The sequence below is a fragment of the Schistocerca gregaria genome, chromosome 7 (genome assembly GCF_023897955.1).
Source record: "Schistocerca gregaria isolate iqSchGreg1 chromosome 7, iqSchGreg1.2, whole genome shotgun sequence".
Classification (NCBI taxonomy): Eukaryota; Metazoa; Arthropoda; class Insecta; order Orthoptera; family Acrididae; genus Schistocerca; species Schistocerca gregaria.
Genome location: NC_064926.1, coordinates 195676489 through 195695905, shown reverse-complemented (window position 1 = coordinate 195695905; position 19417 = coordinate 195676489). Strand labels below are relative to the sequence as shown.

At 40.3% G+C, this 19417-nt stretch overlaps 1 long non-coding RNA gene across 1 annotated transcript; it reads right to left on the bottom strand.

The window, feature by feature from the left end:
- Nucleotides 1-3764: 3764 nt before the first annotated feature.
- Nucleotides 3765-14503, bottom strand: LOC126281275 (uncharacterized). Its single transcript, XR_007551239.1, has 3 exons — nucleotides 14320-14503; nucleotides 10773-10888; nucleotides 3765-3870 (listed from the first exon to the last, which is right to left on the bottom strand). It is a non-coding gene; the product is annotated as an uncharacterized LOC126281275 (long non-coding RNA).
- Between the last annotated feature and the right edge of the window lie 4914 nt (nucleotides 14504-19417).

The following is a 19417-nucleotide window of genomic DNA, read 5'->3' as shown; positions in this document are numbered from 1 at the left end:
ACATTTTTAAAGAAAGCGTATTGTACACATTTTGGCGTACAGCGTGGCGACCGGGAAAAATCGTGGACTCCACATAAAGCATGCAAGGAGGACGTGTACCGAACAACTTTGACAGTTGATAAACGCAACAAGAAAACCATTACCGTCTGGGGTGCCCATGATATGGCACGAACAAACTAACCGTGGAACAGACTGCTATTTTTGCTCCTGTATTCTGACATGGTTTAATGCGACAAACAGGCACAACATAACATATCCAAACATTACGTCTGCTATTTTGCCTACATCCCATGGCCCAATTTTTCTACATCTACTTCTGTATCAGAAATCTGCAGTAGTGAAGTAAGTAGTGACTACGAACCAGATGATGCTTCAGACATCCCCACACCTTTGACTAGAAACAAACTGAATGACCTACTTCGTAATATTGGGCTCTCAAAGGAATCTGCTTGGGGTTCCATGGTTAATGAAAAAAAATTGCTCACTGCACAAACTTCGTATTTGTACGGAAAACGACAACCAGAATTTGCTCCGTATTGTTCTGGAGAAAATAAAGTAGTATTTGTAACAACATACAGCAAGCGACGCTTAGAATGGTACTACCTATTAGGAAATAAATGTGTCGGATGCTGTGGTGTTTGTAGGAGCCAAAGACGTTACTCATTGCATAAGAAAACCGAATATTATTGCATTATCTGTGATTTGTATTATCTTTATTGTTGAATGTAATGTTAGTACCTCCGATTTTGTCCTTGCTCTGATAAAGACAAAGGGAACTTATTATTGTGAATATTACGTATTAAAACTCGATGGTAAAAGTTGTATTGAAGGAAGTAATAAACGAGCGCTCATCTCTGATAAATAACTGGGTGAGGCTCTAAACTAAATATTACTCTTTCTAGTCATTCTAACTACAATAGAAAATTTCAGCTAAACTATGTCGACGTGGAATTGCAGAGACGCTGGAGAGAGTGGCGAACGAACCTGCGCAGAAACACAGCGACTTTCAACGGACTCTAGAGCACGCAACAAGGAATCTGCCACAGCTCTTTACCAAAATATTACCAGACGACAAAACACACACAAGGCGAGTTTAGTTTCAATGGACAATATCAATACATTTGAAAACCAAGAATACATGCTAGTCTTGTCTATAAACCATGATATAGCATTTAAAAAAAGTTTCCTCCTTCACAATGGGAATTTATGTGCTTTCCTTCCAGTTCGTTGCTGAGATTCACAAATAGTCTTATGAAACTCTGGAACTACTGTTGAAAAACAGTAATGGCAAATTGTGGAGATTTCAAAATTATTTCACTCTTGTTGGATCGACAGTTAGGTTATACAAAATATCCGAGTTTTATTTGCAGGTGGAACAGTCGAGCAAAGGCACAGCATTGGACTAACTAAGAATTGCCCACGAAGACAACGGAATGTTGGTTCTAAAAACATATTGAGGGATATGTGGTTCTCTTAACTCCTCTCCATATTCGAGAACACGTTGAATGCATTCAAGGAAGCTGTATGTAACACGAGTCTCAAGGTACACATGCTAAATTCTCACTTGAACTACTTTTCCAAGAATCTTGGAGACTACAGTGAACAACATGTGGAGAGATTCCACCAAGATCTCGAGGAATTAGAAACAACATACCAAGGCAGGTGGAGCATCACAATGCTCGGCAACTACTGTAGGATGACGAAGACGACCACACCTAGTAGTGTTCATAAAAGGAGGCCAATCAGAAGCATATTGACCTGGAAAAACACGAGGTTATATGAAGGGATGTTCTTTTAAATCCTTGCTTTCCTAATTTGTGTTTTATGGCGAATAAGTTGTTTATAAAACCTCAGTGTACGTACTGTGGCATACTTGCCAAAGCTATTGACAATATTGCAGGATTTAGTCATTTCTAACAGTGAATGGATTAAGATTTTCCTAAAACAAAAAGTTTGACTTAAAACCACTGCATTTGTGTATTGAGTGTTAAACTAAGTTTTGTTTTGCAAAAAATCCTGACGTGATGGAAGGAAACCGTTCACCGGTTCGGATTTAGCTCACCTGAAATATATGAAGGTACAGCTCGAAGCTTGTGTAATATTCTGAAAGTGAAAATTTGTTGTCTAATATTATATATACATTAGCAGTAAATTTTGTACTATTTTCCTTTACGGGTGGAAACCTTCGTAAAGTAAAATTCAGAGCTAAGTTTCAATTTTGTTTGTGATATTCATCATTGGTACAAATGAACTCTTAGGAATTAAGCAGTTTCATGCAACTTACCTTCTCACTGTTGCACAGTGTTCCCTGCAGTTTGTAGACGTTATCTGATTATTAAAACAGGCTCCATGCAGTACACAAAAGAGCAGACTATCTTCCTGAAAACTTAACATTTGTTGTCCTGTTGTACATTTACAATACGTGTCCATGAGACTGACTGGCAACATAAATGTTCGAAAGGAATGCTTCATTTCATTAACCAAGCATCTAAAAATGTGTCTCGACTTACATTGCCTCGGGACATATTAAAACTAGTTTCTGATTAAGGTTTATTTCCATAGTCAGCAATACCATGTCTGAATAAACAACTTCAACTATGTCTGCATTGTTTCGACATTTGATTTTAAATATTGCATGTACATGAAGGTTCCGCTGCTATGGTATCTAATTTGCCGATTCCCAGTGTATATTATGGCATTATTTCGCACTCCAACGGTATGAATGAGTTAAAACGTAGCAGAATCAATTTTCTGATTAGTCAGATTTTTGAAATTATACAGCGGAACTGACAACCTTTTTTTCGTGCAGTAGTTTCGAAAGAAGACATTTTGTTGTTCTCCAGAGATCTAGAGCATCCAATGTAACAGATTCATTTGCGTCCAGAACCGAGAATTCTGTTTTGAGCTCCAATTACACTTTGTATCTTACCTGAATATATCATGATTGCTACTAAGCATGGCCAGCACAATAAGACAGTTAAGTTTAAGTGAAGATCACTGACTTATCGTTTATTAGTAAAATACAATGAGGTATGGACTGAATTGCTGATGAAGTTCCCCAGAACTTTATTAAAAGCTTGATTTTCTGTTCGTGTATTTAGATTTTCATAGATGTGACACTTCCCTCGGAAAAAGTTGTAATTGGTTGCCTTTTATCAATAAATATTGAGTCGCCATATTCATCGTAACCAACTGAAGCATTTGATCAAAAATTATTTATGGATTGCTGTCTTTTATATTCTTTGTATTTAAATCTGTGATAATTCCTGTAAGAGATCTTCCATAAATTCTGACATTCATTTTCATTTGCAAGACAACTCAACAACGCGGATTCAGCATCAGTTCGGCATTAGTGTCTTCGCCGCCACATATTGCTAGATGTCCATTAACTATGCCACTTTTCTACATACCTATCGCACATTTTCAGTTACTAAACTTTGGAGAACTATGAACATCAGATTTATTACTTATATATCCAGATATAAATGTGGGATTCAAACTGTTACACTGTTATTGTTTGTTGCCTTTGCGTTTAAAATTCAGATTGAACATTATCAGACGCACAGAACTCAGTAATCAATTATTTTGGAGAATACAGTGTTCTAATACCGGCAATCTTGAGATTTGTACTAGTGCGTTTTAGAGAAGCTACAACCCTTTTTATAAAAAATTTACGTTGTTATGCTTAAGACATGTCTCACTTGCGGTATATGAAATAAATAGGAAAAGGGTGAGTGGGAAATCATAAGAAAGTATACAGAGACTATGTTTAAATATTAAATATTTTATTTTGGTGATCACATGCTATGCTAATATGTTAATACACAAGGGATGATGTGTGGTGAAGGTCGAAGAACAAGGTCTTCACACCTGCAAAGAAGAGAATTGTCTCATTAAACACTTTCTACAAACATGCAGCTAATTTGTTCTCTCTTAAAAATGAAAACTAATATTAATATTTTCCATTTATTTAACAATGCAAATTAAATGAGTTATTTTTTATCTAGGCAACCTGTCTTACAGTCAATAAACTTGGCTGGTTTCACATAGTTTCACAAATGGACCACTGTTGCTACGTTTCAAACAGGTTATCATTTAACTGTCGATATCTTTCAGTAAGAGCTATATTGATACGTTAAGTTTGTCTGAATCGTATACTTCGTTAACTAATGTTGCTCAGGGAGTTCATATGAGCAGGATATGCTACATCGAAAGCTTTAGAGTTCTTAAGATTTATTCGAGCTTCTCAGGATGTTTGTAATCTGCATTGTATAGCAGTTGTGTTAGTTAACACGTAAATTACGTATGACTGCCGGTCTGACGCAAGCTTTCAGTTGTTACCTTGCCACACTGTGTGTATCGATACTTTCTTTATACGCACATTCCGACTAGGCCTCGCCCGCCTGAACTTCTGGTGTCTTTTCGTAAGGCAAGGCACATAAGTTGCGGTTTTTTGATGGTACCAACATTTTCAATTACAGATATAGAATTTTAAAAAAATTCTAGCGGTAATAGTCTACAAATTAGGCGGTCACGACGCCGAACACTTCAATAACAGGTACGTCAACAAACAGAATACTTGTCTATTCCTAAGTACGCATACTTATTTGACGCGTAGATTGAGAAGCCTCTAAGTGGGCGTCATCGACACTTGAAACCTTAAAACTAAACTAAAATTCTATAACAACATGACTAATCTGCAAGTCACAATTAAATGCCTGGCAGATCCTTAATCGAATCACGTCACGTTCAAGATATTTACCTACCGTTCTACTCCCGGACAGCGCGCGGGAAAAACGAACACTACAATCTTTCTATGCGATCTCTGATTTATCTTATTATGATAGCGGGCGCCAACAAAATATTTTTACTCTGTGAGGGGAAAGTTGTGATTGAAATTTCATGAGAAGATCCTGTCTCAGTGAAAAGCGCCTTCATTTTAATGATTGCCATCCCAATTCACGATCATATCTGTGGCACACTCTCCCCTATTTCGTTATAGTACAAAACGAGCTGCCCTTCTCTGAATTTTTTCGATGGCCTCCTATCTGATCCCACACCGCACAGCAATATTCCAGAAAAGGACGTACAATCTGGGTCTAGATAACCTCTTTAGTACACCTGTTACATTTTCTCAGTGTTCCGCAAATAAATCATAGTCTCTGATTTGCTTTAACGACATTATCTAAGTGATCGTTTCAATTTAAATTATTGGTAGTTTTAATCATTACGTATTCAGTTGAATTTACAGCCTTTAGATGTGTTTGATTTATCATGTACCCGAAATTTAGCGGATTCATTTCGTTGTTTGCTTGAAAGATTTCACACTTTTCATTAATTAGAGTCAATTGCCACTTTCTGCACCATACTTACATCTTGTCTAAATCATTTTGCAGTTTGTTTTGATAATCTGTAGACAGTAAACGACAGCATCATCTACAAACAACGTGAGAGTGCTATTCAAGTTGCATCCTAAATTGTTTATATAGATCAGGAACAACTGACTTTCCTTCAATTACTACGGACTGTGACCATTCTGACAGGAAACCACGAATCTAGCCGCGTAATTTAGAGGATACTCCACAGGCACGCAATTTGATTAGAAGTCGCTTGTGAGGAACGGTGTCTAAAGTCTTCTTATATCTGAAAATATGGAAGCAATTTGACATCCCCCGTAGATTGCACTCATTCCTTCTTGAGAATAAAGAGCTAGTTCTGTTCTCAGGAACGACTGATTTTGAATCCTTGTTGGATGTTTATCAGTAAATCGGTTTCTTCGAGATGGCTCATAATGTTCGAACACAGTATATGTTGACAAATTCTACCGCAAATAGACGTTAGCGATATGGGACTGTAATTCAGAAGATAACTCTTGTTCCCTTTTTTGGACATTCGCAGGACATGCGTAATTTTAGTCTTGAGATACTGATCGTTAAACGAGATAGTGTGAGTGTGTGTGTGTGTGTGTGTGTGTGTGTGTGTGTGTGTGTGTGTGTGTGTGTGTGTAAATCTAAACTTGAGTTTGATGTCATCTTATAGATGAACTGGAAGTTATGACGCCTTTTTTATAATTTTGCAACACCTTGTACTTACATAAGCTTTTACATTAAATGTCAGTTACAAAAAATGGAACGTTTTAGTAGATTCAGTCGGATAGCGTTACAATTTGGAAAGTAGGTATTGTGCGAGTATAAGGAAATTGCTTACATTAAGGAAAGGCAAACCTACGTTTCTAGCATTTTTAGACATAGAGAAAGCTTTTGACAATGTTGACTGGAATACTCAAATTCTGAAGGTGGCAGGGGTAAAATACAGGGAGCGAAAGGCTATTTACAATTTGTACAGAAACTAGATGGCAGGTATAAGAGTCGAGGGACATCAAAGGGAAGCAGTGGTTGGGAAGGGAGTGAGACAGTTGTAGCCTCTCCCCGATGTTATTCAATCTGTATATTGAGCAAGCAGTAAAGGAAACAAAAGAAAAATTCAGAGTAGGTATTAAAATCTATGGAGAAGAAATAAAAACTTTGAGGTTCGCCGATGACATCGAAATTCTGTCAGAGACAGCAAAGGACTTGGAAGAGCAGTAGAACGGAATGGATAGTGTCTTGAAAGGAGGATGTAAGATGAACATCAACAAAAGCAGAACGAGGATAATGGAATGTAGTCGAATTAAGTCGGGTGATGCTGAGGGAATTAGATTAGGAAATGAGACACTTAAAGCAGTAAAGGAATTTTGCTATTTGGGGAGCAAAGTAACTGATGACGTTCGAAGCACAGAGGATATAAAATGTAGACTGGCAATGGCAAGGAAAGCATTTCTGAAGAGAAATTTGTTAACATCGAGTATAGGTTTAAGGGTCAGGAAGTCTTTTCTGGAAGTATTTGTATGGAGTGTAACCATGCATGGAAGTGAAACATGGACCATAAATAGTTTGGACAAGAAGAGAATAGAAGCTTTCGAAATGTGATTCTACAGAAAATGCTGAAGATTAGATGGGTAGATCACATGACATATCAGGAGGTATCGAATAGGATTGGGGAAAAGGAGTTTGTGGCACAACTTGACTAAAAGAAGGGATCGGTTGGTAGGACATGTTCTGAGGCATCAAGGGATCACCAGTTTAGTATTGGAGGGCAGCGTGGAGTGTAAAAATCGTAGGGGGACACCAAGAGATGAATACACTTAGCAGGTTCAGACGGATGTAGGTTGCAGTAGGTACTGGGAGATGAGGCTTGAACAGGATAGAGTAGCATGGAGAGCTGCATCAAACCAGTATCAGGACTGAAGACCACCACAACAAGGAAATTGCTTGTTGTGCTTGGTGATTATTACATTGAAAGTGCAAACGTCTAAGTTTCCATCATTTCTCATGACAACCTTCTGATAAGAGACGCCGGGTTGCTACTTTCCGATAAGACGAGGTGAGCAAACACGCGGCATTGCTGAGCCCTCTGGGTTTGTTTGTTTAGCACGGCACGTGTGCAGCTAGACTAACTGAGCAGGCGGTTCTGGACTGGCCGTGTTAACACATGTGACCTCGGCGCGCATCAGCAGCTGCCGGCGACACCCACTGACATCCGTCAATTACGCCCTCTTATCTGCTGTCGCCGCTGCCTCAATTGCCGCTGCGTAGTGCCTCCCTCCTCGCTCAGTAACTAGCTCTATTAGACAGATTGGAGGGTGGTGATGTAATTGTTTATGACAAGTATACGCTCTTCTAACAAGACGCGTTGTGAAGTTGTACCAGTCAAGTCGCATCCCCTCACTACTATAATAGTACAGCACAACGAAAAGTATGTAAACATTATTATTGAGAGTGTAGCTGCTGTAGTGTTCGCAGTTTTGCTGTCTTATTAGAAAATAAACTTTACTTGAGCAGCTTAAGTTGTGTGTTTGCGTCCTTGCTGATGTAAATAAGGGAAATTTAATAGATCTCGGAAACGAGGACAACACCCGATTTAGACTTTAAACAAGTCGTCTGTACGTTGGAAATAATATTAGAGTCTATTTTATCCAAAACAAATCTGTAATTTGGGAGCCATGTCGTCTACAGCCCTTTATTGTTGCGAAATACATATTAATATTCTAAATAGAATCGGTATCAGAGTTTTAGTAAGCTTCCTAAGCAGGGTTATGAATTTTACAGTTTTCGAAGTGTTTTATGTTACACCCTCCATATGAAACAGGAAAACAAGCGCCACAAATTTTGTTAATCTTAAAGAGTTTCCTGTGCGGCCATTTTGGCAGCAGCTGTATATAAATTACAGTAGTTCAAAAGAAAAATGCCTTTTGCATGCTGCACATTATGTTTTTTTGTTTTGTTTATCTTGTGTAGCCAAACGCGTTTCAACTTACTGTAGTTACAAGGCATCTTGAGTGGATGTCCGATCAGCGTCATTATTTTCAAGCCATACTCTTTCTCATGAGGCAACTCAACTGCATCAAAATTTGTATTTTCCTTTTGGCAATTTTTTCCAAAATCAGTGATCAAGAGAAAAACTGCAACCTTTCAACCACATTGTCACATGTGAGAAAGCTGTTTGGCTTAAAAATAATGAATTAGACACTGATATGACACCTCCCGAAGATGCCTTGTAACTATGGTCAAACGCGTCTGAGTGCACGAGATAAATAAAAATCGTTATGTGCAGCATGCGAAAGGCGTTTTTCTTTTGAACAACTATTTTGTAACTTATTTATGCTGAATACATCAAACACAGCTGTTTCTGTATTACTACATTGTAAAATTCTCGAACATTTTGTGGAAGATTGGTCAGTGCATAAAAGGTTTCGTAATGCCTCAATTCACTGTACTCTTATATAAAGCGTACCATGTAACGTTTTCGACGATCTTAGGAAGCAAAACGTTCAGCATTTTTGCCTGTGTATTAAACTGAATTCGAATTCCTTCGGTTAAGAGAGTTTTAAGTTTATAAAGAACTTCGCTACACTCTAACGGAAACGCAAAGATATATTTGACGTAACAGAGCCGGCCGCGGTGGTCTCGCGGTTCTAGGCGCGCAGTCCCGAACCGTGCGACTGCTACGGTCGCAGGTTCGAATCCTGCCTCGGGCATGGATGTGTGTTATGTCCTTAGGTTACTTAGGTTTAAGTAGTTCTAAGTTCTAGGGGACTAATGACCACAGCAATTGAGTCCCATAGTGCTCAGAGCCATTTGAACTATTTTTTTGACGTAACAGATAAACTAAGGAATTTTGTATAGTCCGTGTGAACTATTTTATATGTTTTAACTTTTTGTTTATCATCAACATGTGTTTTATCAACTCAATGGCAATTACACGAGTTACAGGTTCGAGTAAAACAATTGAATACTTTGCTGTCGTTATATTAATTCGTTTTGTTGCGTGCATCGCTTGTATGAATGCCTTTCTGTTATGTGGGTGGTTGCACAGGTGTTCCTATGGACCAGCAAAAATTTTTAAAGAAATGTTCACAGAGGAAGGATGTGAACCTTATTACCTGCATAATTTTTATGACAAAAGTTTCGTTTGTTTTCTAGAGGTTGTGTGTTTTCTGTGCTAGGCAGATCTAGAATGACGTTAAGGTACGTAGTTCTTTACACAGAAAGGAAATTTCATTATACAGGTAGAAGATCGAGCATTAAAAGCGCTGTGAAACAGTTTTACGTATTATCGCAGTTAAGAGACCTTTCTCCAGCACTTAAGAATTTATTACTTGAGAGAGCCTATGTGTAACCAATTAAGGCCAAAATATCAGGTGTCCCATTCAGTGGTGTTCCGTATCGACTGCCATTTCCCACTTGCTTACTATGAGAGTTCGGTTTAATCTTCGCAAATTTACATTACAGGAAGGCAGCTGGGAAGAATGAATGCTAGGGGTGAGGTGGAGAGCAAGATAACAGTTCTTTCAGTCACCCACCTTGCTTGGGCGTCACTGTTCGCCAGTTATGAGCTCTAGGGTTATTTCATTTTTTGTTTAAAGCTACAGTTTAAGGGCAAAGTTCTTGTGAAAAGTAAATGCGGACATCACATGCACGTTAAAAGCAAAAGACGGGCGGTGTTTCAGCTGAATAAACTGAAACGTGAATCGGAAAAAAGCACATTTCAGTAATTGCATACCAGCGTTAATAAATTACTGATACAGCAGTTACTGATACGCTGTATAGAAAATGGATAATTTGGTCGATATTGTTTCTTTAGCAAGAAAAGGAAGGAAGATTTGAGTTTAACGTCACATCGACACCATGGTCATGGGTGATCGATATTTCAGAAGTATCAGTGCACTGGAGCCGTGAAATGATTTAATACATTTACGTTGCTACAACCTCTACAAGTCACTCAGAGCAGTTTTCTCGAATGCATCCAAGAAAATGTTTTTAGAACAGTCAAAGTTATTCTGTGAAGGAGTCAGCCGTCTCGCAGCCACATTCATACTGCACCCGTTTTTGTCAGCTAGTACACTATCCATTCAAATAAAAAAAAACTTCCGTGCATCTTTCAAAATTTTGTAATTTCAGTGTTCTAAACTGTTTCTCTGCGAAACGCCTCCAGCGATACTAATGTATCGCACGGGAACGATCTTCGCATGATAAACATTCCCCTACTGCGTTCTGCCAACGCTGAGACACTACCTTATTTTACATTTAGATGCACAGCTATTTAGCTAACTACGATGTCAATAGGTTTGCAAATTACATATTCATTTGCTATGTTTGCAATGAATTTACTTTGCATTTCACTCTTTTTTTTAATGGACAATCCTGCAGCCAGGCGCTGGCCAGTATGCTTACCTCTGTAGAGCGAGTGTGGCTAGCTCACTTGGAGGTTGTGGAGGAGCCCTTGGTGCCACACGCGCAGTTGGTGCACGTGCAAGAAGCTCCGCACTTACAGCCGGCTCCCTGGCAAGCTGCAACACCAAACACAACACCTGCTGTACTGGTAGCACACGTGACGAGGTCCGCTACACATGGCAGTAATGTGGTCACTTAGCAAGCGCTTCGCTGGGCAACAATATTAAACTCCCCTATTTCTTTACCGTTGCTTTCAGAAGTGAAAGAAAATCGCGTAATTTCCGAAGTTTACGTGATTTACGTAGTGGGTATAAGGGGTGTTCCTCCAAGCAGTCGACATGCTCATTTTTTTCTGTTATTTCTGCAGATATTTACAACTTCGTTTTTCTATCGTGAAGCTCGAGTAAGCCCCTACGAAACCCGGTCTCGGCCAGAAAGCGTTAGTTTCCCGTTTAAAAAAAAAAAAAAAACATTTTTAAAGTGGATTATTATGTGTCCATTCGATAGAACGCTTCCAAATTATTCAAGCGCCATATTCGTTTCAGCGATAAGTGTTAACAGGAAAAGCGAAACACGAAGGCAAACCGCTGGTCCGCTAGCGTCATGCATCGGTAGTACCGTCGCTGCTGGTTAATACTCGTGCTTTACTGTACAATACATGGCGCTTGAACTAACTTGGGATCGCTCGAATGGGCACGTAAAATTCCGTTTTGAAAATCATTCTTTGGAATGCGAAACAAATCCACGATTTTTCGTCCCATGAGAGACGTGACTAATAGTAATTGTTTGCCCTGATTCCAGCAACACACTGCAAGATATAAGTGGAGATTTCTGCCGGAAAACCAGGGAAGATGTGCGTGTCGACTTATAGGGGCTTCCAAACGTTTCTTCTACGGAACACTGAGAATCCTGGTATTCTGATGGAACACCTTGTTTGTTCCAAAGTTAACCAAAATTTTCAAAAAATGGGAAAAACTTTAATTCAGTGATTAACACAACTGTAAATCATAACCAATAGCTTAAAGATTATAATAAAATTTTAGGAAATAATTAGTATTGTCAAAATGAAGAAGAGGCGCCGTGTTAGTTTCAGTTTTCCCCCCATATTTTGAGAGGTGGTAGTATGTACAAAAGCAATCAAAAAATTCCACAAGCAAAGGTACTAAAACATAGGTTTTTGAAAGAGCTACAAGTTAATCTCCGCTACTACAAAAAACTTCTTTGCTAGACTAATAGGACCTTACATTGTACCAAACAGGTTAACTGGTGAAACGTATCTTCAGTTGCCATCAAATGACATGTCTGTCCTGATGGAGGAAGTACTACTCCATAAACGGCTGGACGTGTTGTTCGTGTATCATGGAGCACCAGCTCATTTTCTCCGAAATGAGCGAGGACGCCTCACACAAACATTTAATGGGCAGCGGTTTGGTCGGGAAGGTCCAGTCGTTAACCATCTCGGTTTCCCGATCTTAATGTCTTGGATTTTTGGTTGTGGGGACGCTTGAAACCTTCGGTTTATACAAGCCCCACTAATGATGTACAACACTACAGAAACGCCTCATCAGTGAATGAGTAACCGTGGCCAACCCGGTGTTTTTCAGAGTGTACATGATTTCCTAAGACGTCGGGCAGAAGCTTGCCCGGCTATGAATTACCATATCGAGCATTTCCTTTAGCGATGGTTTGCAAGTGCTGCTGGTATGCAATAGCAAGCAGATGTCATTAAAAGCTTTACTGTTTCAAAGTAACAGAATAACGTGTTATTTGTTTACTTCTGTGTTTTTTTTGAGTTCTGCATGTCGTTCCTTATAGAAACAGAATTGTGTTTAACAGTAGCAACGCTGAAGTTCTCATTGCTCTTTGAGAAATGCATTTTAGAGCCCATGTTTACTGGATATTACCTTCAAAAACGGCTCTGAGCACTATGAGAATATCTGACGCCATCAGTCCCCTAGAACTTAAAACTACTTAAACCTAACTAACCTAAGGACAGCACACACATCCATGCCCAAGGCGGGATTCGAATCTGCGACCGAAGCGGTTCCACACTGAAAGGCCGATTTTTGCTTCTTTTCGTACATAATAACTCCTCTCAAAATATGGAATACTTTTTAACATATTTTATATAACGGATTGATGTACAGTTTACAAATACAGAAAAACAAATGGCTTTCATCCTATCATCAGCTACAATATTTGTTAACAAACATCTGATTTCATAAGGGGTTATAGTAAACATTGGAAATCACTTCTAGTGTTAGTCTGAGTCTGCATCATGTTTAGTACTGTCCCCAAAAGTAATAAATTGTAACTGAAAGTAAAGAAACTAATGCGTCATATGAAAGAGGAAGAAGGTAATTCACAGTTTAACCATGTAACCAGTCCCGCTTACAGCGTAAAAAAAAGATGAATTCAGAACTGTAATGAAACGCCTATAACGTGGAGACTAGCGATGCAGAAGATAAGTAAAAATGTAGCGTGGTTTCTGTTCACATATGTAACTAAAATACTGCAAAATACCCGTTATTTGAAGTAATGTGCAGCTAGAACCGAATTTTGAACATGTAGGTGAGGGTATTAGTAAAAGGTTCCAACGTGATATCCCATGGTGGTTGTGTATTACGTACGCCAACTCAGAATCACGCTGCACCGTGTACCTATGTAAAACAACCCTCTTATGAGCCTGCAACTGTTCGAAAGCTAGGCGATAGGCAAAAAACTTAACATTAAAAAGCAACGGGTCGCAGTCTCAGTATAAATAATCCGCTATCTAAATGGATTAGATAAATCTGTATAACATACACATATTAACGTCAGTGTGCGTGTAGTAGACATCGGACCATACCATAAAACAGGAAGAGATGGTCAGCATCAGAGCACTCGATATATTGATCACTTTAAAATGCTGTATCTCTGTGGCAGTATGAAATATGACGGACGTCTAGAAGTGGGTAAAAGTTCGTTGAATGCGTTTTTGCACATTATAGGAGCATGTACTCGGAAACGAACGAGTCATCTACAGGTCAAAGCAGACTACCCTTCATACTATACCCACATAATTGGCTTAGAAAGCAGCACAACAACCAAGAAAATTGACGAACTTTAGGTAGGTGAAATGATGTTCTTACAAGTTATAGTCCGGAAAACTAGGGTGGATTGGGTAAGAAAATAAAACTAAGGAAAGTACCTGAACTGTACACATCCTTCAAAGGAACAGTAACAATACACCTTTTGAGATGGTTTGGCCATGCCAGACGAATGGAAGTGGCAGGGATAGCAAAACAGTGTCTACAGACAGATGGGACTGGCAGAAAGAAGGCCCGAAAGAAACTAAGAAAGAAGTGGCTTGACCAAGTGAAGGAATAAGAGCTGTAAGCTGCGATATCGTCCTCAGACAAGAACGGTACACGGACAGACAAACTGAGCAATCTCGTAAACCATACCTGGCGAATGGAGTGGAAAAGGGAATGATGATTTTGACAGAAACATCAAGGCTGAGGAGGAGCAGATTTGTCGTGGGTGAATCTGATAAGCGAGTACTTACTGCCTCCAGTTCCGCAGCACGGGTCAGGCATGTTTGGTAGAAGTAGGCGGCTTCAGCAGTTGCGACGAGCAATCAGCGGCGTCCAGGGACGAGATGCCGGTGGCGAGCCCCTGCGCCCCTTATGTAGGCGGCGCACTTGCTGTGGTGCCGTGCGCAACAAGCGGCTGGGTCGGCCGGCCCGCGGCCACTGCGCACGCGCGCCGCTACCCTACTCAGTGCAGCGCTACGTCACACTCTGCAACCGCGCGTGGCCGGCAGCTGTGTGGCCGATTCGCGGCCACGTAGCCGCAACACGGCCCGCCGGCTCCCTGTTTACTCACACGACGCCGATAACGAGCCTGTACAAACTGCCGCCCACATATCGCTGCTGCAGTACACTACTGTTTACCAACAACATACAGGCAGCGAGCGGAAACTAAACACGGCTCTCCTGGCAGGCTCATTACATTCGTGATATTAATCTACATCTTACGTAATTATACCAAATGCGGTGGCAGCTTTCTCCTTCAGATTTTGAACTCGTACACGTCCATGGTGACAGGCAAGAGGAAGAAAAAATAAAATGTCTAATACTGCCTTCTTTAGATCCGTAATTATAAAGTCAGTGTAATAACACATTTTACTATCCCGTGTCTCAATCCGTACAAACGGAACCCGTAGAGGATCGCTTCGTTGTCTCTCTGTTCGACTGTTAAGACCCCTTTTTTTCACTAACGGGCAGACGTATTAAGTGCACATTTACGTTACACATTAAGCTCTATGGTCCTTTCGCGGTGTAAAAAAAATTAAGATCGTATTTCTTTGTCAAAGTCGATACGTCAAAGATTTATGTCAAAGGAACTTGATGGTGTAATAGGAACATTGTCAAACCTCGCCTGTCATCAAAATAAATATGATCAAATCTAGGGCCTCGCCGTGGATTTGATCATAAAAGTCGTCTGTCTTTGGTCACTGCAATGTGAAATGTAACCGCTTGGAGCGCTGGCGTCGCTGCAGCTACTTGACGACTCCGTGTTGTAAACATGGCTTTAAAGTTGGTGTGTTCCTTCGAGCGTTTTGTTTTAATAAACTCGCTTCGACTAGGGGGGGGGGGGGGAGTTAGTAAGGGGCACAGATCATGCTATTGTGTGTTGATGGGCAAGTGGAATATGCTGCAGGCGACATAATTATGTCCACAATTACACCTACAGTCATCCACCTCTACATCTTAAACATCCAGGCAGCTTTTCAGCAAGCCGAAGTAAAGGATGTGGTCACATTATAAAATAGCTTTCCATTCTACTTTGCCTATTTTTGAACTCTGCATGCCACAAGTTAAAAAGCGCTTTATCTGCTTCGTACTTCTTAGTTATTTTGTAGTTGTTGGAGCACGAATTTCATTAATTAAATTATTCAAAAATTAAAAATAGTTTCTATTGCCCATGTAATATACTAAACATTTATTTACCTTTACATATTCCTCCTTCACAGCTTTATAAATCGCGACACACGTTTCTGAAATTATTTTCGTGAATGTGCAATGTGATATTCGAGTGCTGTGTTGTAAACTAGAGTAAATCTCGGTGTCACAGTTTGTGTGTCTTCTGAAGGTATAACATTCCTCAAGAGAGTCTTTTGTTTTGTAATATGAGAAGCCACTTTACTGAGCATATACTGAAATACACTCTCGTCCATTCGTAAGTAATTTATTTATAAGACTTGACATCCTTCACTTGCAGCTCTCGTAATAAATTTTACTATATTCTTTTATTATCCCGATGTAATACCTGTGAATTTATCCAAGTATGTTTTCTATTTTCCACCGCTTTTAGTCCAGATACACACACACTGAAATTGTGGCACTAGCATCTTAAGCGCAAAATAACAAGTTGTTATCCGCCATCTTGAAATTTGACGAAAAATATGACGACAATGTAATAACTCTTTTTAGCGCTCTTTGTCAAAGAAATTTGACGAATACTCGATCATATTTCTTTCTCAAACAAATATGATAGTGTAATACCGACCTAAGTCAATGCGATGAAAAGATTTAGCCATTTATGACACATAATTTGAAATTTGCACACTCGCTCATCAAAACCAACAGGGTATTTTCCCTTGACCTGCAACCATGAAATTTGGCAAGAAGCAAGGTTTCGCAGTATAGGTACAGTAAAATACCTGAAACTTATTAGACTGTAATTGTATCACATAAAATACACTATTTTGACATTTGAAAATACATTTCACTCATCATCTGTCAGAAGCATAGTAGACCGATATTACGGCATGCAAACATGAAATGTAAGTTCCAGTCATCCTTCAATACGTAAGAACCGTGTTACTCTAAATCTCTCTCTCTCTCTCTCTCTCTCTCTCTCTCTGTGCTCACTACACATACATTTTTAAGTTTGAACGGTAACCTCAGTACGCGACTCCTACCCGCAGTTGGCAATTTTTATTCTGAGATCGACAGGTTTTTATACAAAAGTCATTATGTACAGTCGCCACTGAGCTGCTATAATCCTACCATAATCTTCATTGTACAGTCGCTATGCTGAATAATTTGACGTATCTACACAACCGAACATTAAAATTGCTACACCACGAAGATGACGTGCTACAGACGCGAAATTTCACCGACAGGAAGAAGATGCTGTGATATGCAAATGATTAGCTTTGCAGAGCATTCACACAAGTTTGGCGCCGGTGGCGACGCCAGCCTGAGTGGCCGAGCGGTTTTAGGCGCTACAGTCCGGAACGACGCGATTGCTACGGTCGCAGGTTCGAATCCTGCCTTGGGCATGGATGTGTGTGATGTCCTTAGGTTAGTTAGGTTTACGTAGTTCTAGGGGACTGATGACCTCAGCAGTTAAGTCCCATAATGCTCACAGCCATTTGAACCGGTGGCGACACCAACAACGTGCTGACATGAGGAAAGTTTCCAACCCATTTCTCATACACAAACAGCAGTTGACCGGCGTTGCCTGGTGAAATGTTGTTGTGATGCCTCGTGTAAGGAGGAGAAATGCGTACCATCACGTTTCCAACTTTGATAAAGGTCGGATTGTAGCCTATCGCGAATGCTGCTCGCGTTGGCAGAGATCCAATGACTGTTAGCAAAATATGGAATCGGTGGGTTCAGGGGGGTAATACGGAACGCCGTGCTGGATCCCAACGGCCTCGTATCAATAGCAGACGAGATAACAGGCATCTTATCCGCATGGCTGTAACGGATCGTGCAGCCACGTCTCGATCCCTGAGTCAACAGATGGGGACGTTTGCAAGACAACAGCCATCTGCACGAACAGTTCGACGACGTTTACAGTAGCATGGACTGTCAGCTCGGAGACCATGGCTGCTGTTACCCTTGACGCTGCATCACAGACAAGAGCGCCTGCGATGGTGTACTCAACGACGAATCTGTGCGCACGAATGGCAAAACGTCATTTTTTCGGATGAATCCAGGTTATTTGGGGACATCGCGGTGCACGCACATTGGAAGCGTGTATTCGTCGTCGCCATACTGGCGTATCACCCGGCGTGATGGTAGGGGGTGCTATTGGTTAAACGTCTCGGTCACCTCTTGTTCGCATTGACGGCACTTTGAACAGTGGACGTTACATTTCAGATGTGTTACGACCCGTGTCTCTACTCTTAATTCGATCCCTGTGGAACTCTACATTTCAGCAGGATAATGCACGACCGCAAGTTCTAGGTCCTGTATGGGCCTCTCTGGATACAGAAAATGTTAGACTGCTGCCCTGGCCAGCACATTCTCCAGATTTCTCACCAACTGAAAACGTCTGGTCAATGGTGGCCGAGCAAACTGACTTGTCACAATTCGCCAGTCACTACTCTTGATAAACTGTGGTATCGTGTTGAGGCTGCGTGGGCAGCTGTACCTGTACGCGCCATCCAAGCTTTATTTGACTCAATGCCCAGGCGTATCAAGGCCGTTATTACGGCCATTGGTGGTTGTTCTGGGTACTGATTTCTCAGGATCTATGCACCCAAATTGCTTAAAAATGTAATCACATGTCAGTTGTTGTATAATATATTTGTCAAATGAATACCCGTTTATCATCTCCATTTCGTCTTGGTGAAGCAATTTTAATGGCCAGTAGTGTATATGGAAGTTTGGGTCCGTCAGATAGACATGCACAGCTACCCGAAGCGGCTAAGGCAACCGATCGCGATAAATAAGAAATCTGAGTTCGGTCCTTTCCCAGCTCAGATTTTTAAATTTCACTATTGGATAGCAAAGAACACTGAGGTGACAAAAGTCATGGGATACCTTGTAACGCAGTGTCTGACTTCCCTTTGCCCGGCGTCATGAAGCGAATCGACGTGACATGGAATCGAGAAATCGTTGGAAGTCCCCTGCACAAATACTACTAACCCACGCTGCCTCTAAACCTGTCTATAGTTGCGAAAGTGTTGCGGTTTTTTTAATACTTATATATATCCGTCTTTTTCTACACCTTACACCTATTTTCCGGAGAATTTCGAACATCTTCTACCAGTGACAAATTGCATTAACTTGTCTTGATTTTTCTTAAGTCTTTCTTCAATTATCAAGCGCACCGCCAGAGCTGCTTCTCTAGTGAATCTACATTTCCTAAGGCCGAACTGATCCTCACATAACTGATTCTCAATTTTGTTTTGCATTCTTCCATATATTATCCTTGTCAGTAAGTTCAGTGCATGTGGTATTAAACAGTGTACGATGGTTTTCACTTACCCAGCTCTTACTGTCTTCGGGACTGAGTCGATGATATTTTCCCGAAAGTTGAATGGTAAGTATCCAATCCTATAGGTTCTACACACAAGTAGTTTGGTTGCCACTTGCCCCAGTGATTTCAGAAATTTCTAAGGAGCATTCTCTATGTCGTCGACTTGTTTGATCACAAGTATCCGGTAGCTCCTCTTAAGGAGCACGGGACTGAAACGTTTCTAAAATTTTCTCAAAACTAATAAATCTTTGACTTTAAAATAAGAAACTGACACGTTAATAAGTCTGCCCACACGAAAAACGTTATCGGAATACGCCGAAAAAAAAAAAAAAAACAACGTAAAAATCCAGGAGAAAATCGCCGGTCACTTGTTGCAATGTTAC